We start from the raw sequence: 12,216 nt of genomic DNA, 5'->3' as shown, positions 1-12,216 counted from the left end.
TCAACATTTGACCGGTGAAACGCGACAGTTAGGAAGACATCACTAACCAGAGACATTATTTCGTGTTTCATTGGTCGATAGATTCAGAACACCAAGAGAAACATGAACTATGAATTAATTCTATTAAAACACAAAAATTTGTGATAAAATCCTTTCTGGAAGTGCCATGCTCCTTTTGAAAGACACAAAACACATGACATCTGTGATTTTTCAAGTGTTGTTAAAAATTCTTTCTATACTAATCAATGAAATTTTGTTCAGATACTTGTAATAACAAAATTTTGTTACCTATCAGAAATTGTTGAAGTGCTCTTCAAACAGGAAGCAAGGATCTTGAAGACAAATTGAAGCAAAATTTCGGGAGAAAGAAAGACAATATCGGAGAAGATGATTTTGAAAAGCTTTTATATTAATATTGTGTGTTCAGAGTTTGATCAATTGTCAAATGTGTGTCGATAGTTCCAACGAAAAATTTAACATAATGATGGCAAAATAAAGGCGACCGCAAATTTCGAGGAAATTTCCAATATTTCTGCATGCATGAAAGGAGACTCCCTTTTTTCGGGGATAACAATATCTCAGAATACGTGCGGACGTGTTCCACTTAACACACCGCCAATTAATGCATGTACCATCAATTTTTAGAAAAGTCCCCCAATAAAGGGAAACAACGGCCAAATTTGTTCATATTTCTCAACGGACTTCGCAAAAGACAAAGCAACTCGAAAGAATTGTCTAGAATTGCGAGAAAATTGTCACGTGAAGTCATCCACACCTGGTAAGTATTCCATTTCATGTTTAACAATACTATTTGTTTGCAAATTTTACCATAGTAATTCTAAAATTGAAAGATGCATGGCAAATTTCATGACAAAACTAGCCTGATATTATAAAAATAGTTTAATGTCACTTTAAAACTTATTTTTATTGCACAAACACAACATTGTCAGGTGAAACGCAATAAGAAGCTTTAGGTCGTGGTCATGCAACACATTTTCACGTTTCATTGGGAGTTTTTTTAAAAATTGGCTTTGATTCGCGCTTCAAAATCCATGTTTGTAAGGTAAGCTGATACCAATGTGAAAAAGTATCTTTCTTTTCATGTCTTATGACATTGCTTCTAGGGTTTTGATAGTATGGAGCTTATAGGTAGTTGTCACTTTTATACTTGTTTTTTTGGTACCAGCATAACATTGTTGTGTGAAACACGACCAGGGTCTTCGAGCTGTGGTTGTGAAGAACATATTTGCGTTTCACCGGGGGCTTATTCACAAAATTGGTTTTAAACAGACTTTTTCCAGCAAAGCGCGAGACAAGGTATGGTTTTCTGGACTTTTCCTTTGACTCGCATTTGAAAAGTTCATGTCTATGATATAACCTGGTGGTAGTATAAAGAATTATCTTTCCCTTGATGTTTTATAACATTGCTTCTATGGCTTTAATGGTATAGAGATTGTAGGTAATTGTTATGGTATTCCTTAGGTTAATGTTTTGTTTTCCTCAGTTTTGTTGATTGTTTTGCTATTTATGTGTTGTTTGGTGAAACACGAAAATAACATGCTGCAAGGAGGTATCTCTTCTCAAACTCGTGTTTCACTAGACAAGAAGTAATATGTCTTTTTTTGGCAGATGGCTAGGACTAAATCAATAACAAGGAAGGAGAAGATTGATCCTAGGGGTTTAGCATCAAAGATTCATCAATCTCCAAAGCCTCAGAAGTGCTCTAGAAAGTCAAAGACAAAGAGAAAGTTTTCTCAAAATATCAGGTGCCTAAGGGAGATTAGGAAGGCAATAAAGGCTCTAAACAATGCAATTCCAAAGCTGCCTTTTCAAAGGCTTGCCAGGGAGATTTGTGACAAATATAGTTTGGATAGTTTCAGATGGACAAGAACAGCCCTTAATTGTATACAGGAAGCCACATAGGATTTTTTAGTTGAGTTTTTTCAAGATTCCTATATTTATGCTGCTCATGCTCTCATAGGCTCACACTCATGGACAAGGACATGGTAATTCTTAGGAGGCTAAGATATAGATTTTCAAAGGTCCTTGAGCCAGTTCCCCTCACTGATGAGAATACATTTAATATCCTTAATGTGCCCCCAGCTAGGAGAAAGAAAGATGATTTTGGTCCCAAGGTTGAGGATGTCACCCATGAGAGGGATACAAGGCAACATGAAAAAGAGGAGAAAGCTAAAGAGGAACATGCAGATAAATGGAGAGAGTATAGGCGGTAAAGGGCTGAAGAAAGGGAAGCAGAGCAACTAGAGCCCTTTGAAAATGAGCTGGTCACCCTTCTTGAAGCAGCTAATCCAGAAGGATTCAATGTGTTTTGTTTCTTACTTGGTGACTTAGACAAAAGAGCTGAGATTATCTCCTTTAATGCTGCCTGTGTTCAGATTCTTAAGGATAAAAGAAGAGAAATAAATGACAGTATTATTCTTGCTAGCCTAAGGTATATCCACCCATAATTACTTCTACTTTTTGATATTTTTTTAACAATAAGATTTTTCTTGTTTATACTCACTATTTCTATGCCTTTTCTAGGTGTGTAATGCATGAGTTTCCTTTGAATATGCAACAAAAAATTGAGGTTCTTGATCCATCTATCTCACACTTTATGAGGAACGAGCTTGATACAAGTTTTGTTGAGCACTGGTTCAATCTGATTGACTTCGATACTTTGGAGCTCCTTATAATTCCATATAATGAAAAGTAAATGATTCAATATTCTATTAGAGTTTTTGAGATTTTATCCTACTAATTTGTTGAGATATGATTGCTTTCAGTTCTCATTGGAGCTTGATTGCAATAGACTATGTGGATAAGCAATGTTTTTTAATCAACTCTATGAAAGAAAGCCATGGAAATGCTAAATTTTAAGTTATATTATCCAAGGGCTCCTTGATATTTCAATTCTTTTTTTTTTTGTAAGTACTCTAAATTTCAATATATTTTATACAATGCAATATAGACAAGTTGCTGTAAGTTATTGATTAAAATAATTGAAACATAAGTTTATTCTATGAACTACCATCCATAAATTTCATAGTTTTACCTTGTGTTGGTGGTTGCAGTGTCCTCATTAGGATGATAGCCATTCTTGGCTGGAGGGTGATTGCAAATGCTAGAAGAATGGTTAACTTTGTTTATCTTAATGATGATAAACATGTAAAGGTAATATGAAAGATGCTAAATTTTAAGATAGATATTCATTGCAAATAGTCCATTGATGATAAAAATATAGTCTATTGTAAGAACAATAATGAACTAAAACTCTTTTTCCTATAAATGTGTGACAGTTTTCGAAGGATTGCTATACATCTGAGCATGTTTGGTACGTCAGAGCAAAGCTCTTGAAGTATATAATGGTCAATTGTATACAACCAATAAAGGAGATTGGTGGGGATTTACATGATGAAGGAGATGCGGTGCCTATAACCACGGAAGGTGAAGCCACAGCTTCAACACCTTTACCCACACCTTCTACACCTAAGGCATCAAAGAAAGACAAAAGGACTCCTAGCAAGGACAGTTCTCAAAAAAATAAATAGCTTTGCCATATCGCCTTGTAAGCCTTCATATATAGAAATTTTCCCTTCAGCCCTTGTATATCTTATAGAGATGGCAGATAGACATCTGCTACAAAATTTGTACATATTTTATATTGACAGTAAATATATATTTTCTTGAATGTCCTTGTAGTGTATATTCTTTTCTCTCCTTTTTGATATCTGCAAAAAATAAAGTACAAATGTTTGTTAGTTAGGAAGTGAGATCTTGATATACATCTAAGTAGATATAATATGATGTGAAAACTTACTTGTTTCTTGTCAAGTTGGAATACAATGGAGCATCGTAATTCAATGTCTTCATTTTGTAAATCTATCCTCACATGATGTAGCGTACATGATTTTCTGATCTTTAAGATTGCAATAATATCCTCGTTGAACCAAATATCAAGATCCACTATAGGATCTTTGCTGAAACCATCAAGATTCTAGTCTAAAGCAACTAGACTACTACTAACAAAATGCCATCGACTATAGTAAAAGCTAAGGATAAAATTTTGAGGAGTAATCATATATTTACAAGCTATAGAGTCTTGATCTATCTTACATATAATTTTTCCTTCTCTCCTTGTATCCCATCCTTCATCAACAAATTGTATGACATGATCATATGTTAGTCTCTTCATTGAAAGCATGTTTTTTGTTCTTCTTATCTCCATATTAGAGAAGAAATCAATAAATATATTAATAGGAATAAACAAAGTAACTTTGCTTAGCCTAATTGAGATATTAGATTTTAATGCTTTTTGGATCTTAGAAAATATCTTGCATCTATAGCCCTCACTAGTAGCTGGACTAGGGAAAGGCCACTCAAAGCTTGAAAGATCTGGCAAAGGAAGGAGGTTTATTGATCCCCATTGGCAATGCCGCATAGGAATAACATAAGAATGGTCATAAAAGAATATTCCATTCTCTGCAAGCTCTGTCTTCTTTATGCCTCTATACATTTCTTCTCCAATTGAACCATGTATAATATCAATAACATCAACAATAGACTCCACTGGTTGCCATTCCTCAAGATTAGAGGGATAGACATCTACAAGACAAACAAATATTGTAATGGAAAAACCTAAACCATGTTTAAGAAAGGAAAAACTTTAAGAATCAAATTCTTACAATTTGGTCTATGCATTGGAAGCTTTGAAGATCCAGGTTCCAAACACAGCTCTCTATGCATGAACACATGTTGCATTAGTACCTCTTTGATGCTATTCTTATTTGCTCCAAGCTTAAAATCTCGGATTCTGCCCTTCCAAGCAGAGATAAACGAGCTCTCATGTCTTTGCCTTTTTCCATGTTTTGCTTGTTGCATGGTGATCCAACTACCTTTGCTAATGATAGTAGGAATCCATCTTCCATTAGTTTAGAATGAGTTAAACACTGATATAGATGTGATTTGGGAGCTTGGACGCCTTGTTGAAGGTCAAATTTCTGTATCCATGGTAGAGGAAAGAGAGAGAGAGAGAGAGAGAGAGAGAGAGAGAGAGAGAGAGAGAGAGAGAGAGAGAGAGAGAGAGAGGACTAGGCTACCACAACAGAGGGAAAAACAATAGAGGAATAAAAGAAAGGAGGGAAAAATCTGAGTGCCATGCTTTTCACTAATTTGAATTTAGATTACATCAGTCATTATCATTAATCTAGATATATCATTAAATAAAAGTAGTCGAGACTCTATATCATTAATGCAAAAGATGTCATAATCATGAATATAAGAGACTAAAAATAGATAATAAAAATAAAAATTTATAATGTTATTATATTTATATATTTTTGTAAAATGATTTTTTAATTTTTTTTAAATAGAAGTTTTGTTACGTAGGCTTTGCTCCTATTGGTATAGAGCACTCTCTCTCCACATCCTAAAAGGCATTTTCGAGACCTCAAAACTCCCATAATGTCTCTCTCTCTCTCTCTCTCTCTATAGATGGAAAGAGAAAGGTTGGGTGTACAAGAATTAAAGAGGTTTTTTTAAAAGGGTGATATGATGATAAAAAGAGGAAAGGTGAACCTTTGAAAGCTTATTCATAGCTCTCTCTCTCTCTCTCTCTCTCCCCTAGATAGATTGATTTTGTTTCTAATTGAAGATATGAGATGAAATGTGCAAAACCCTAAAGACACCTTCAAATGCACATATATTATAAAGAGAGAGATGAATTTTCTTGATGAAATGATATTTTAATCGTTGGATATATGTATCTAATGTGTGCATATTCTAAAAACATCCACAAGTATACATATGTTACACACACACACACACATTAGAAAAGCAAAGAAAGGAGAAGAGAGAAAAATGATGAGGGAGAGAGAGGACACACATACATATGAGATCGCACAAATGGAAACACACTTATACATATATCTATGCATATATATACATGCATACACATGCACACACATGTACACAACATGCACACATGTGATGTGAAAAAAGACAAGAGACAAGGGACATGGAAAGAAAAAGAAAGGATAGAGAGAAAAATGATGAGAGGGAGAGAGAGGAAGCACACACTATTATGCGAATGGAAATACACATATTAAATATGCACATACATATATATACATGCGTGTGCAAATGTATTCACGTGTGTGTGTGTGTGTGTGTGTGTGTGTGTGTGTGTGTGTGTGTGTGTGTGTGTGTTAGAGACAACAAGAGAAGAAGAAAAGAAAAAAGAATGTGTGTGTATGTACATACATACATACATACATACATACATACATACATACATACATATGCTTGCATGTGTGTGTGTGTGTGTGGAGAGAGAGAGAGAGAGAGAGAGAGAGAGAGAGAGAGAGAGAGAGAGAGAGAGAGAGAGAGAGAGAGAGAGAGAGAGAGAGAGAGAGAGAGAGAGAGAGAGAGAGAGAGAGAGAGAGAGAGAGAGAGAGAGAGAGAGAGAGAGAGAGAGAGAGAGAGAGAGAGAACAAAAGAGAGGGGATAAAATAATGATGAGCTTATGAGACTAGACAAATGGACACATGCATATAAATCATACACATACATGTATACATGGTTGCCTTCTTTGTGACTTAACCACTCATCAACATTCTTGCCACAAGAAATGTGCATTAGGATGCGAAGTCCCCTAATTCTTATTGAGATAGGTCCTTCAAAATTGGTGCAAAGCATTGAAAGAACACTTTGCACAAAGTGTGGAGGGAATCTGGGTGTGGAGTGCCAAAAGAATCTAGGTGTGGAGTGTCGAAAGAATCTAGGCACGAGGTGCATAGTCTTTTTTATTTCAAATATTTTTATGTGTATGGATTCTTACCCTTGCTCTACTACCATTTATAGGACATACTCCTCTTTTCACAATAGCACGATGTGGAAAAAGAAAAGAGACAAAAAGGGAGAAATAATAGGATGGGCCTTGGATTTAGGGTTTCCCATTCTCCTTGAGCTTCCACCTCCTTATTATAAAAGGGTGTTCTTGCTATCATTCCCTCTCTCCTTTTCTCCACATCTGAGCATGGAGCTACTCTATGAAATGACTTAAAAGGGGGATGTACCTCAAGCTTCTTTAAGTCTAAGAGTCATCCTTTCCCTTTTAGTACCCGTTCTCCCTCTTCTCCTCCTTGGATACACTATGGATCATGTAGCCTTACCTCATAGGCTAGAGTGTTCTATCATCAATGTTTTATATGACTTGGAGCTACCATGAAAATCTCATTCCACTCAACTCTCAGTCACTCTCATGAGCTCACTACTTTTCATGGTTGAAGCCTCATCGTAGCTCCACACCCCCATTAACATCTCCTTTTCATGTCCTTTTTTCCCTTTCATCGTGGTCCATTTGCTAGCTCATTTTTTGTTACATTCTTATGCCCATAATTTTGGGTTATGATTTATTTCACTATTTCTGTATATTCTCCATCATTGTAGATAATTGTAGTCACTGCTAACATTCCCAGCCTCCATAGGCTTTGGTATCAATCTAATATATCATTGAATCTGAAGATGCCTCACACAATGCATATTTACCTTTGGCCACCTCCTACTAATGGGTTGCTAACTAAGCTTGCTCTTTGGGTATTCACTATTGCTAAGTTTGCTAGTCCTACTGATTGCCACAACAATCAGGTGCTTTATCTTCTATTTTCACCAACTCATTGTCCTTCACCATCTACTTCCCCTCACTATCATGATGATAATTCATTTTACATTCACTAAGTAATGTTGTTGGCTCCTATATTGCCTAATGGGTTTCTAACTAAACTTATTCTGTGGTTACTCACTTGTACAAAGCCCACCAGCCCTAGTGAATACCACGATAAACATTCATTTTTGTAACATGCCTACCTAGATGAACATCAATAATACATATATTAGTAGCCCATCAAGAAGTAATCAAGACTACTACTACCTAGAACTTGTTAGAATAATCAGACATTTATAATCTTGAGCTACTTGAGTCTACCTCATAGGGGAAGCTCCACCTCAATCTTGCAAGGATCAACCTGAAAAATGGGAACCTAAATTAATGTTATAGCCTCCTGTCGACCATCTAGCATCAGCTTTTGGGATGATTGCATTGCTATCATCCCTTAAGTCGAAGCGGACCATTGCCACACTTAGCTCAAAGAGAGTGAGAAATGAGGGGGAATGATGTGCATCAACTGCTCCGTAATGAATGCTCAAGAAATGACAGCCCTTGGTTTGAGACAACCCCGCTGGTTCCATGAGGTTTCTAAAAGATTCTAGAAAATTCTATAAGATATCTCATCATCACTTATATCATCGATGATGTCATCATGCCATGTATTAGTATGCATGTTTGCCTTGTGTCGATGTGTATGTCATGCCATGTGGGATCTTCTTGTAAAAACATGTGTTCTCCTTAACCTCCCTAGGCTACAGTATAAATAGGGGTCATGGGCTACAAGCCCTTTAGTCTTTCCAACACCAGTTGTGAGGCTCTTGTGAGATAAGTCCTCTTCTAGTTCTTGTCTTGTTCTAGTATTGTCTCGTATTAAGTCTTGTCTTGTAATCAAGCCATATTCTTTTGAGCATTCTCTTGTAATCGAGTTATCTTGCAAGTTCAATATCTCTTTCAAGTTCTCTCTTGCAATAGACACTCAAGTAAGGATAGCCCTTACGGTTCGTGTGTAAGTTGGACACCCCCTAGTTCCATGAAGTTTCAAGAACATATCTGCATCATCGTTGATCAGTCAGCATGCCATGTGTTAGTGTGCTATTATACCATGTGTCAACATGCATGTCATGCCATGTGGCATCCTTTTGTAATGACATGTGTTCCCCTTAACCTCCCTAGGCTATAGTATAAATAGGGGTCATGGGCTACAAGCCCTTTAGTCTGCCAACACCAGTTGTGAGGCTCTTGCAAGGCAAGTCCTCTTCGAATTCTTGTCTTATTCTAGTCTTGTCTTGCATCAACTCTTGTTTTGTAATCAAGCCATGCTCTTATGAGCATTCTCTTGTCATCAAGCTATCTTGCAATCAAGTTCTAGTTCAACTTCTCTTTCAAGTTCTTCACTTATAAGTTGCGAGAGAAATCTCCTTGCTCTTGAAGAACACTTTCCATGCCCATAACACCCTTTATCCATAGGGTCAATTCTCACAACTCTGACCCCCCTAAAACATCACTAGTCAGGTTTTTTAATGATGACATGCTTTCTAGCCTTGCCTATTGTAATGCTTGAGTTGTGATAGAAGCCTTTTGGTGAACCAAAACCACCTTGCCATTGGAAAGACCCTTCGAGGATTTGACCATATGCTTTTTTGAAGGGTTTTTCTTTTCTCTAATTGATCCAGAATAATTTAATTGGACATATAAAAATCAACTTTATTAATTATCCCTTTAAAATAATATTCATTTGTGTAAAGTAGCACAAACATGAATACAAATAAAAATAATATTTTCAAAAAGAAAATAAATAAATAAATATTATTATTTCAATAATTTTTCTAGTCCATGTTCAGACTCTACACCCAAAGGTTAAAATAATCCACTTATAGTCATAATTAGCATTGGGGCCTTTCAAAAGATCCCCCTAGGCTCATAAGGGATAGGCTAGTCCTAGAATACCCAAGGAATTACAAACAGAGCTCCCTTGGCTCCTTGGTGCCTCCTAGTCTATGATGAGTCTCTACAAAGAGACCTCTCATATCCTAGTGTGCTCAACATGTATTTAATTATTCTTTTTGGAAATCATTAGCATCTTAAGGTAGTCTTTTTGATGTAACAAGCAAGATGACAAACACTCTTGTGCATGTACCCATGTAGGCCATGAGTTCACAAACATAGATTTCATAATATGAAGTCATGATTTTCAGGCCTCTTGCTAGGTTAACCCACTTTTAAGCAACAATGATGCCTCTATTTGAGCATTGAGGTTTATTTCTAGATGATCAATTCTTATATTTTAACCCTAGTGAGGTACTTGTTAACATCTACCCTAGTTAATATCCTCCTTAATTCCTTTTGTGAGGTGGTTAGGTTTAGATTTAACTATCTCACAACAACAAATGATCTAAACCCATAATTCATTACTAAAATGAAAAAAAAAAACTATCCGATTTATTTGGGGACTAGGCATCATCACAGGAGGTTAATTCAAATTGAATATCATGCTAACTATCCGGTTTATTTCATTTGCAACTATCCTGTTAATTAAACCCCGCCTATAGCTCCTTCGAGCTTATTCTTCTACTGCAACAAACCCTGATTCAAGGCGGCTCAAGTCTGACAAGGAGGACGTAAGGAACATGTCGACAAAGATGGCCCCTAAGTGGAGAAGTATTGGAGCTAGACATGAGGTAGCATACATGATTGACGCACCCGTTTCGCAACTGCAAGTCTAGGTTATTTCTATGTATTTTGCAAATCAATCTTGTTAAATAAGGATAGAAGAAATTATTGTCAAGTAATGTTGATAAAATCAGACTACTACATAAACCGGGATAATGCTAACTACCTGATTTATTTGGGGGCTTGGTGCCATCATGGGTGGTTAATTCTAATTGAATTTGCTCCTAAGCATCTAGTGTTTTATCCTTCTACTCGACAGCTCGAGTACCCATAAGCATCTTGTCCTATCTAGCAGTTTGATTTGATCAACGTTACTTAAATGAGTTTTTCTTCTATCCTTATTTAAAAACACCTCTTTGAAAAATACGAGGAAATAACTTGGAAATGAGGTTGCGGAATGGGGGCATTTCTTGTGTGTGCTACCTTATGTCTAGCTCTAGTACTTCCCTGCTTAGGGGCTATCTTTGTCAGCACGTTCCTTACTTCCTTCTTCTTCAATTTTTCTTAGACTTGAGGCTCAAATCGGGGCTCATTGAAGTAGAAGAATAGGCTCAAAAGAAATGTAGGCAGGGTTTAAATAGTGAGAAATTGCCTTACGAGAGTGGGCATGTGATAAGGTTATGACAGATATTTGGAAGGGTTTTTGATGTATTCTCTAGATGGAGAATAAGGTGGATGACAACGGTAAGGTGAGGATGATAGGGGATGGAGAGGAAGTGGTATAGGTAGATGGGTTTTCTTTAGAGCAGGCGGATGGGGCAAAGAGAGTGGCAAAGTAATTTGCATATGATGGGGGATCTCCAAAACTGTGAGCGTGAACTACTGCACGACCCTCGAGCATAAATAAAATGCACACCACTTGATCTCTCACTCCCTCTACACACAAATCTCACTCTTAATGTCCCTTACTACCCCTCTCTCTATCTCACTATCTTCCCCTCTCCTTTTCTTTATATATAGAAAAAAATCTCTCTCTCTCTTCTCTTCTTCCTAACTCTCTCTCTCTCTCTCTCTCATTATCTCTTTCTCTCCTCTCTATTTTCTTACTATCTCTCCCTCTCGTTCACTATGTTCGTCTCCCCTTTTAGTTTACTCTCACTATCCCTCTGTATCTCATTTTTTTTTACTACCCCTCTAAATCTCTCACTATCTCTCTCTCTAGCTCCTCCTCTCTTCTCTCCCTCTCCCTCTCCCTCTCGCTCTCCCTCCCCCCCCCCCCCCCCCCCCCAAGATTGCTTAGTAGCACAATTTCTTTTTGTGTGGAAATTTTCGAATTACCATGGCCTCCTATAACTAAGGCTTTATATAGCCTTTGATCATTTGTAGGTTTGACGTCCTTTGTGGAGCTGTGTGCAATCTTTGCTTAGTGATACGATCCAGTGAAACAAAGGAAAAAGTGCTAGGGATTGATGCGAGATTTTGGGGTTAAAACTTGAAAACACAGCTTTTTGGCTGTGGTGATGAGGACGCTTGTGTGGAGCATATTTTGGATGTGACGACAATGACATTGATGATGAAGATGATAACTTCCTAGATGGTGCGTATCCATTTGCAATTTTTTTCTTTTAACATTAAAAAATATTAAGGTCATTCTATATACTAGCATTCTACGCACGCTTTGCGTGCACAGAATGCTAGGCCGCTTTGCGGTAGCTTTGCTGCCTCGAAGCGGCAAGCAAAGTTACCGTGCTATCGCATGGCAACTTCGATCAACAATCCATTTCTCATCTTTCTCTCTCTTCTTTTTTCTCTCATTCTCTTTCTCTCTCCCCCCAAAATTCCCTATGTCTAATTTTCTCTCTCTGTCTCTGTCTCTGTCTCTCTCTTTCTTTGCCTTCTATTTTAGTTTATTTTTTTCCTCTCCTAGTTCTCTCTCTCCT

Source organism: Lygodium microphyllum, chromosome 7, assembly GCF_053477565.2.
Source record: "Lygodium microphyllum isolate KBCC chromosome 7, Lygodium_microphyllum_v1.1.10, whole genome shotgun sequence".
Classification (NCBI taxonomy): domain Eukaryota; kingdom Viridiplantae; phylum Streptophyta; class Polypodiopsida; order Schizaeales; family Lygodiaceae; genus Lygodium; species Lygodium microphyllum.
This window is presented reverse-complemented; position numbering follows the sequence as displayed.